This window comes from Chiloscyllium punctatum, chromosome 11, assembly GCF_047496795.1.
Source record: "Chiloscyllium punctatum isolate Juve2018m chromosome 11, sChiPun1.3, whole genome shotgun sequence".
NCBI lineage: Eukaryota > Metazoa > Chordata > Chondrichthyes > Orectolobiformes > Hemiscylliidae > Chiloscyllium > Chiloscyllium punctatum.
Genome location: NC_092749.1, coordinates 16,650,656 through 16,661,286, shown reverse-complemented (window position 1 = coordinate 16,661,286; position 10,631 = coordinate 16,650,656).

Here is a 10,631-nt window from a genome sequence, read left to right as displayed (position 1 = left end):
CATTGTACAGGGTGTACAGGTTACATTGTGCAGGGATGTAGAGGTTACATTGCACAGGGTGTACAGGTTACATTGCACAGGCATGAACAGATTACATTGTTCAGGGTGTACAGGTTACATTGCACAGGGAGTACAGGTTACATTGCACAGGGATGAACAGATTACATTGTACAGGGCGTACAGGTTACATTGCACAGGCATGAACAGATTACATTTTACAGGGTGTACAGGTTACATTGCACAGGGGTGTACAGATTACATTGCACAGGGTGTACAGGTTACATTGCACAGGGTGTGGAGGTTACATTGCACAGGGGTGTCCAGACAACATTGTACAGCGTGTACAGGTTACTTTGCTCATTGGTGTACAGGTTACATTGCACAGGGGTGAACAGATTACATTGTACAGGGTGTAGAGGTTACATTGCACAGGGTGTACAGGTTACATTGCACAGGCATGAACAGATTACATTGTACAGGGTGTACAGGTTACATTGCACAGGGAGTACAGGTTACATTGCACAGGGATGAACAGATTACATGGAACAGGGCGTACAGGTTACATTGCACAGGCATCAACAGATTACATTCTACAGGGTGTACAGGTTACATTGCACAGGGTGTACAGATTACATTGCACAGGGGTGAACAGATTACATTGTACAGGGTGTACAGTTTATATTACACAGGGGTTTACAGGTTACATTGCACAGGGTGTACAGGTTACATTGCACAGGGGTGAACAGATTACATTGTACAGGGTGTACAGGTTACATTGCACAGGGGTGAACAGATTACATTGTCCAGGGTGTACAGGTTACATGGCACAGGGGTGTACAGGTTACATTGCACAGGGTGTACAGGTTACATTGCGCAGGGGTGTACAGGTTACATTGCACTGGGGTGAACAGATTACATTGTACAGGGTGTACAGATTACATTGCAAAGGGGTGTACAGGTTACATTGCACAGGGTGTACAGGTTACATTGCGCAGGGGTGTACAGGTTACATTGCGCAGGGGTGCACAGGTTACATTGCACAGGGTGTACAGGTTACATTGCAAAGGCGTGTGCAGGTTACATTGCACAGGGGTGAAAAGGTTACTTTGTACAGGGTGTACAGATTACATTGTACAGGGTGTACAGATTACATTGCACAGGGGTGAACAGATTACATTGTACAGGGTGTACAGGTTACATTGCACAGGGTGTACAGGTTACATTGCACAGGGGTGTACAGTTACATTGCTCAGGGTGTACAGGTTACAGTGCACAGGGTGAAGAGGTTACATTGTACAGGGGTGACCAGATAACATTATTCAGCGTGTACAGGTTACTTTGCACAGGGGTATATAGGTTACATTGCACAGAGTGTACAGGTTAAATTGCACAGGGAGTACAGGTTACATTGCACAGGGGTGAACAGATTACATTGTACAGGGTGTACAGGTTACATTGTACAGTGTGTACAGGTTACATTGCACAGGGGTGAACAGATTACATTGTACAGGGTGTACAGGTTACATGGCACATGGTGTACGGGTTACATTGTACAGCGTGTAAAGGTTACATTGCACAGGGGTGAACAGATTACATTGTACAGGGTGTACAGGTTACATTGCACAGGCGTGAACAGATTACATTGTACAGGGTGTACAGGTTACATTGCACAGGGGTGAACAGATTACATTGTACAGGGTGTGCAGGTTGCATTGAACAGGGGTGAACAGATTACATTGTACAGGGTGTACAGGTTACATTGTACAGGGGTGTATACGTTACAATGCACAGGGTGTACAGGTTACATTGCACAGAGGTGAACACATTACATTGTACAGGGTGTACAGTTTACATTGCACAGGGTGTACAGGTTACATTGCACAGGGGTGAACAGATTACATTGTACAGGGTATACAGGTTGCATTGCACAGGGTGTCCAGGTTACATTGCACAGGGGTGTCCAGATAACATTGTACAGCGTGTACAGGTTACTTTGCACAGGGGTGTACAGGTTACATTGCATAGGGTGTACATGTTACATTGCACAGGGTTGAACAGATTACATTTTTCAGGGTGTACAGGTTACATTGCACAGGGTGTACGGGTTACATTGCACAGGGTGTAGAGGTTACATTGCACAGGGGTGAAAAGGTTACATTGCACAGGGTGTAGAGGTTACATTGCACAGGGTTGAACAGATTACATTGTACAGGGTGTACAGGTTACATTGCACAGGGTGTACGGGTTACATTGCACAGGGTGTAGAGGTTACATTGCACAGTGGTGTACAGGTTACATTGCACAGGGTGTAGAGGTTACATTGCACAGGGGTGAACAGATTACATTGTACAGGGTGTACATGTTACATTGCACAGGGGTGAACAGATGATATTGTACAGGGTGTACAGGTTACATTGCACAGGGGTGAACAGATTACATTGTACAGGGTGTACAGTTTACATTGCACAGGGGTGAACAGATTACATTGTACAGGGTGTACATTTTACATTGCACAGGGTGTACAGGTTACATTGCACTGGGGTGAACAGATTACATTGTCCAGGGTGTACAGGTTACATTGCACTGGGGTGAACAGATTACATTGTCCAGGGTGTACAGGTTACATTGCACAGGGGTGTACAGGTTATATTGCACAGGGTGTACAGGTTACATTGTGCAGGGGTGTACAGGTTACATTGCACTGGGGTGAACAGATTACATTGTACAGGGTGTACAGATTACATTGCAAAGGGGTGTACAGGTTACATTGCACAGGGTGTACAGGTTACATTGCACAGGGGTGAACAGGTTACATTGCACAGGGGTGAACAGATTACATTGTACAGGGTGTACAGGTTACATTATACAGGGATGTCCAGGTTACATTGCACAGGGTGTACAGGTTACATTGCACAGGGGTGAACAGGTTACATTGCACAGGGGTGAACAGATTACATTGTACAGGGTGTACAGGTTACATTGCATAGGGGTGAACAGATTACATTGTACAGGGTGTACAGGTTACATTGCACAGGTGTGTACAGTTTACATTACACAGGGTGTACAGGTTACATTATACAGGGATGTCCAGGTTACATTGCACAGGGTGTACAGGTTACATTGCACAGGGGTGAACAGATTATATTGTACAGGGTATACAGTTTACATTGCAAAGGGTGCACAGGTTACGTTGCACAGGGGTGTACAGATTACATTGTACAGGGTGTATATGTTACATTGCACAGGGGTGTACAGGATACATTGCACAGCAGTGAACAGATTACATTGTACACGACGTACAGGTTATATTGCACAGGGGTGTACAGGTTACATTGCACTGGGGTGAACAGATTACATTGTACAGGGTGGACAGGTTACATTGCAAAGGGGTGGACAGGTTACATTGCACAGGGTGTACAGGTTACATTGCACAGGGGTGTACAGGTTACATTGTACAGGGGTGCAGAGTTTACATTGCACAGGGTGTACAGGTTACATTGTACAAAGGTGTACACGTTACATTGCAAAGGGGTGTACAGGTTACATTGCACAGGGGTGAAAAGGTTACTTTGTACAGGGTGTACAGATTAAATTGTACAGGGTGTACAGGTTACATTGCACAGATGTGTACAGCTTACATTGCACAGGGTGTACAGGTTACATTGCACAGGGGTGTACAGATAACATTGTACAGCGTGTACAGGTTACTTTACACTGGGGTGTATAGGTTACATTGCACAGGGTGTACAGGTTACACTGCGCAGCGGTGAACAGATTACATTGTACAGGGTGTACAGGTTACATTGCACAGGGAGTACAGGTTACATTGCACAGGGGTGTACAGATAACATTGTACAGCGTGTACAGGTTACTTTACACTGGGGTGTATAGGTTACATTGCACAGGGTGTACAGGTTACACTGTGCAGCGGTGAACAGATTACATTGTACAGGGTGTACAGGTTACATTGCACAGGGAGTACAGGTTACATTGCACAGGGGTGAACAGATTACATTGTACAGGGCATACAGGTTATATTGCACAGGCGTGAACAGATTACATTGTCCAGGGTGTACAGGTTACATGGCACAGGGGTGTACAGGTTATATTGCACAGGGTGTACAGGTTACATTGCGCAGGGGTGTACAGGTTACATTGCACTGGGGTGAACAGATTACATTGTACAGGGTGTACAGATTACATTGCAAAGGGGTGTACAGGTTACATTGCACAGGGTGTACAGGTTACATTGCGCAGGGGTGTACAGGTTACATTGCACAGGGGTGCACAGGTTACATTGCACAGGGTGTACAGGTTACATTGCAAAGGCGTGTGCAGGTTACATTGCACAGGGGTGAAAAGGTTACTTTGTACAGGGTGTACAGATTACATTGTACAGGGTGTACAGATTACATTGCACAGGGGTGAACAGATTACATTGTACAGGATGTACAGGTTACATTGCACAGGGGTGAACAGATTACATTGTACAGGGTGTGCAGGTTGCATTGAACAGGGGTGAACAGATTACATTGTACATGGTGTACAGGTTACATTGTACAGGGGTGTATACGTTACAATGCACAGGGTGTACAGGTTACATTGCACAGAGGTGAACACATTACATTGTACAGGGTGTACAGTTTACATTGCACAGGGTGTACAGGTTACATTGCACAGGGGTGTCCAGATAACATTGTACAGCGTGTACAGGTTACTTTGCACAGGGGTGTACAGGTTACATTGCATAGGGTGTACATGTTACATTGCACAGGGTTGAACAGATTACATTGTACAGGGTGTACAGGTTACATTGCACAGGGTGAACAGATTACATTGTACAGGGTATACAGGTTACATTGCACAGGGTTGAACAGATTACATTGTACAGGGTGTACAGGTTACATTGCACAGGGTGTACGGGTAACATTGCACAGGGTGTAGAGGTTACATTGCACAGGGGTGAAAAGGTTACATTGCACAGGGTGTAGAGGTTACATTGCACAGGGAGTACAGGTTACATTGCACAGGGGTGAACAGATTACATTGTACAGGGTGTACATGTTACATTGCACAGGGGTGAACAGATGATATTGTACAGGGTGTACAGGTTACATTGCACAGGGGTGAACAGATTACATTGTACAGGGTGTACAGATTACATTGCACAGGGGTGAACAGATTACATTGTCCAGGGTGTACATTTTACATTGCAAAGGGTGTACAGGTTACATTGCACAGGGGTGAACAGATTACATTGCACAGGGTGTACAGGATACATTGCACAGGGGTGAACAGATTACATTGTACAGGGTGTACATGTTACATTGCACAGGGTGTACAGGTTATATTGTACTGGGGTGTATAGGTTACATTGCACAGGGTGTACAGGTTACATTGCACAGGGGTGTCCAGACAACATTGTACAGTGTGTACAGGTTACTTTGCTCATTGGTGTACAGGTTACATTGCACAGGGTATACAGGTTACATTGCACAGGACGTGCAAAATAGTGTCGGGCCCTCATGCTCTAACCTTGAGCTTTAGTCTGTCTCCGGATAAATGGGCTACAGGAACAGATGTGAGGGGGTGCTTTGTTTTCCATGTTATTCCTCCATCTAATAGTGTTGATGTGGTTTAGGGGAGAAAAAATACCAATGAGATAGGAATGGGGAGTGACCCCAATAGGGTCAGTTGAGGGACAATCAAGGAGACTGAATGTCAGTGTGAGTATGTTGAGTTGAAATGGTCTTGTTCTTCATAGAATAACTTTGAAGAATCCCTGGAGTATGGAAACAGGTCATTTGGCCCAACAAGTCCACACTGACCCTCTGAAGAGTTACCCACCCAGACCCATTCCCCTCAGTTATATTTACCCCTGACTAATGTACCTAACCAACACATCCCTGAACCCTGTCAGCAAATTAACATGAACAATCCACCCTAACCTGCACATATTTGGACAATGAGAGGAAACTGGAGCAAATCCACACAGACAAAGGGAGAATGTGCAAATTCCACACAGACAGTGACCCAAGGGTGGAATCGAACCTGGGTCCCTGGTGCTGTGAGGCAGCAGTGCGAACCACTGAGCTGAGAATTGAACTTCCATATGATTCTGCAATTGCCTACATGTGGTGTGCATTTGCAAATTATTATTTACCTGGGTTATCTGCTGGGCAGTTCCTAAATGGACAACATGTGCTGTCAGAATCAGAGGTTGCTGGAGAAACTCAGCAGGTCCGGCAGCACCTTTGGAGGGAGAAAGCAGAGTCAACATTTCGGGTCCAGCGACCCTTCCTCAGAACTGGTGGTAGCTGGGAAAAGGGGGGCAGTTGTGCTAAAGAAAGAGTGGGAAGAGGGTGAAGGAGTAAACGATAAGTGGGGAGGGAGCCCAGAGAGTGAAAGAAAAACACACAGACTCCTACAGCTTAGAGACAGGCCCTTTGGCCCAAACTGGCCATGCTGACCAAAGTGTCCATCCACGCCAACCCCATTTCCCTGCACTTGGCCCATATCCTTCTATTCCTTTCCTATTCATGTATTTGTCCAAATGCCTTTTAAATGTTGTTAATGTACCCACCTCAACCACTTCCGCTGGCAGCTCATTCCATATGCGTACCACCCTCTGGGTAAAAACGTTGCCCCTCAGGTTCCCTTTTATTCTTTCCCCTCTGACCTTAAACTGATGCCCTCTAATCCTTGATTCCTCAACCCTGGGAAAAAGACTGAGTGCATTCACCCTATCCATGATCTTATACACCTCTATAAGATTCCCCCCTCAGTCCCCTACGCTCTTAAGAAAAAGGTTCCTAGCTTGCCCACTCTCTCCCTATAACTCAGACCACTGAGTCCTGGCAACATCCTTGTCGTCCTTGTCTTTCCAGTTCAACAACATTGTTCCGATAGACAAAGGAATGGATAACAGTCAGTCTGGGAGAATGAATGGTTGCTCATGGGGACCGTTAGAGGCTAGCAATGAGTTGCTTGTTGAAGCCTGTTGTTTGGGGATTGGGGTGAGGGCACAGGAAATGTGCTTAGGTGCTGAAGTTACTGAACTCAATATTGAGTCCTGAACATCACTGGAAAATGAGAAATTGTTCTCCCAGCTTGCACTGAGCCCGGCCATAGCCCTGCAGCTAACCCGAGACTGAGATGCTCATCAGACTGACCTTGACCCATGCCTTTGGCTTTTTACTTCCCCCTCCTCTCACCCCCCCACCCTCCACCCCATTTTCAGCACATGCACCAACCTTTGCCCAACTCCCATCAGTTCTGAGGAAGGGTCACTAGACCCGAAACGTTAACTCTGCTTTCTCTCTCCTCAGATGCTGCCAGACCTGCTGAGCTTTTCCAGCAATTTCAGTTTTCGTTTCTGTTTCTGGTTTCCAGCGTCCGCGGTTCTTTGGCTGTCAGTTTTTTTTTTGTTTGGCTGGTCTTGTGTATGGGAATGCGTAACAGAAGCTCCCAACAGATGTAATAACTGAAAACACGAGCTCAGAGTTGAAGTTATACCTCTCTGTGCTCCACATGAGCTGTTCAGCACGTTAATTATGGGCATGAAGCTTTGAGACTGGGCCAGGGTCTCTGCCAGGCATGGATGCCCATGACTCCGGGGGGCCTTTTCTGGTGCGTGTTTCAATACCTTGGCTGTTCTCGACATCTCTCAAGAGTTGGCGAGCGCAGCAAGACAGCATTGACAGTCACATGTTGAGGTAAAATTAATTCCAGATTATTTTTAACATCCCTCTTCCTACTGTCCCTCTCCAACACACTGGGGCAGGTTTATATTCCCACATGGTGCTGCCGGATCCCAATTTTCCTGGAGTATCCTCACCTTTCCCAAATATTACCATCAGTTAAAAATTCAGAAAATTCTGAAACTCGTGTCGAAAGTGTAATTACTCACGTGAACTTCCTTTGATTGTGATTTTAATGAAGTCGAGAGGTTTTATAATTAGTCGCTGTGACAATGATGTAACTCAATATTCTATCTCATCACCTCTGCTTAACTCGTTATGTTTTCCCTCGTGTGTCTCAAGATTTCTGAGATTTTAACTGCAACTCTGTTCCTTCTGCCAAATCCCTTTGCGTTGTTTTTATTCCCTCTCTCTTTTCCGCTCATTCCACCTCGGTTGGACTGGCCTGTTTCCAAGCAGCTGAGCACCATGCTGGGATTCTGTGAATGACATGATCCTGCCCATGTTCCTGGAGTGCATAAGAGACCTGACAGTTGTTAAAAGCGTATGTGAAGCTGTTCCAATTGCGGGGAACCATTCAAGAATTCACATTCGATTGGATTTTGACTTATTTATTGTCGCGTGTATCTTGTAACAAAATTCAGTGAAAAGTGCTGTCTAGACTTACCACTCTCTGGCGGCCATCTTAAAACACAGAAATATAAATCCAGACTTAGAATGTAAAGTCAGCACAGGGTGCTTTGGGCCCTCTCACGAAACATCAGGGATCAGAGTGCTGCCTACTCCAGTCGGAGGCTCCAAGGGAGGTCTCAGTACCTGAGTTTTCATCACTAAGGCCTCAGCCCAACTCCCCCAGGATTGGTCACTTGGCCCACCAACTCCCAGCACCAATTGGAAAGTGAGCAGCCAAAGGCCTTTCACAGATAATTTGGTAAGTATTTGGAGTGGAGTATTTTTCAGGGCAAAGGGCTAAGGAGTGGGACTAATTGAACAGCTCCTTCCAAGGGCCGAGGTAAGGCAGGATAGGCAGAATGGACTCTTCTATACAATGGCTAATGTGACGACTTCATATGCTGGAGGTTAGAGTTGAAAGTGTGGAGGTCAGGCAGCATTCGAGGAGCAGGAGAATCAACGTTTCGGGCAAAAGCTCTTTCATTCTCCTGCTCCTCGGATGCTGCCTGACCTGCTGAGCTTTTCCAGCACCACATTTTCAACTCCTTCTATACTGTGTCATGCCATGTCAAATTGGATGAATCCTGAATGTCAGTGAAAATCTTTCTTTTCTTATTTCCAATGTTTCGATAGATAATAACGAAACAGCTTTGCAGAAAAATAAATGACAACTTTTTTTCGTAAAGTGCCTGTGATTTATCATCCTGGGTTACCCATGAGTCTTCTAGGAGAAAGTGAGGACTGCAGATGTTGGAGATCAGAGCTGAAAATGTGTTGCTGGAAAAGCGCAGCAGGTCAGGCAGCATCCAAGGAGCAGGAGAATTGACGTTTCGGGCATGAAACGTCCTGAAGAAGGGCTCATGCCCGAAACATCGATTCTCCTGCTCCTTGGATGCTGCCTGACCTGCTGCGCTTTTCCAGCAACACATTTCAGTTCTTAACTCATGAGTCTGCAGGGAACAAATCCTCAATGCATGAGATCTCCAGGGAGGTCTCAGTTGATCTTCTTTATTACTATCTGTTCCCCTTTCCCACCAATCACTTTCCTTCATAAGTTCAGGACATTGGTTAGGCCACTTTTGGAATATTGTGTGCAATTCTGGTCTCCTTCCTATCGGAAGGATGTTGTGAAACCTGAAAGGGTTCAGAAAAGATTTACAAGGATGTTGCCAAGGTTGAAGGGTTTGAGCTACAGGGAGAGGCTGAACAGGCTGGGGCTGTTTTCCCTGGAGCGTCGGAGGCTGAGGGGTGACTTTATAGAGGTTTACAAAATTATGAGGGGCATGGATAGGATAAATAGGCAAAGTCTTTTCCCTGGGGTTGGAGAGTCCAGAACTAGAGGGCATAGGTTTAGGGTGAGAGGGGAAAGATATAAAAGAGACCCAAGAGGTAACTTTTTCACGCAGAGGGTGTATGTAATGAGATGCCAGAGGAAGTGGTGGAGGCTGGTACAATTACAACATTTAAGAGGCATTTGGATGGGTATATGAATAGGAAGGGTTTGGAGGGATATGGGGCGGGTGCTGGCAGGTGGGACTAGATTGGGTTGGGATATCTGGTCAGCGTGGACAGGTTGGACCGAAGGATCTGTTTCCGTGCTGTACATCTCTATGACTCTATCTGGTCCTAAGACGTACTGTCTTTAAGGTTAACTCAGTGATGGCCAGAAATTGAAAATGTCAACTTCTTGGGTCTTGGATCGACATGTTTTATAAAACAAGGCGGTTTTTCCTCCTCTGAATCACTTTCTCTCTCCCTCTCAAACAAATGGGGTTAAATTTTGGACTTGAAGTTATACTGTGATATGATTATTTGTGAGTATATTCTGTGTCTGAGTTTTTTTATGCTGCTGTCTTCACACAGGCTTTGACTTGAGGTAACCAATGTTTCAAAGCCATTATCTCCCTTCGTTCATTGACGTACATCAACCACTGGAATCATGGTTCGATGTTGGGGGGTGAGGGATGGAAGTAATGGAGTTCAGGAAATCAGTGATGTCTCAACCTAGAATATCTGAAACATCCATTAACTTGGGAAAGCATACAGCAATGGTTCAGTGGGTCTACTCTTTACCCGCTATCTCCCTCCAAGTCTTAATTCCCACTTAGTATTTACACTAAACATGCCACAGAGGGACATTTTTCCAGAGGGGAAATCCAGTGGAAATTCATTGAGAATGATTCTGGATTCAACAGAATAATTAGGGCGGCACAGTGGCACAGTGGTTAGCACTGCTGCCTCACAGCACCAGAAACCTGG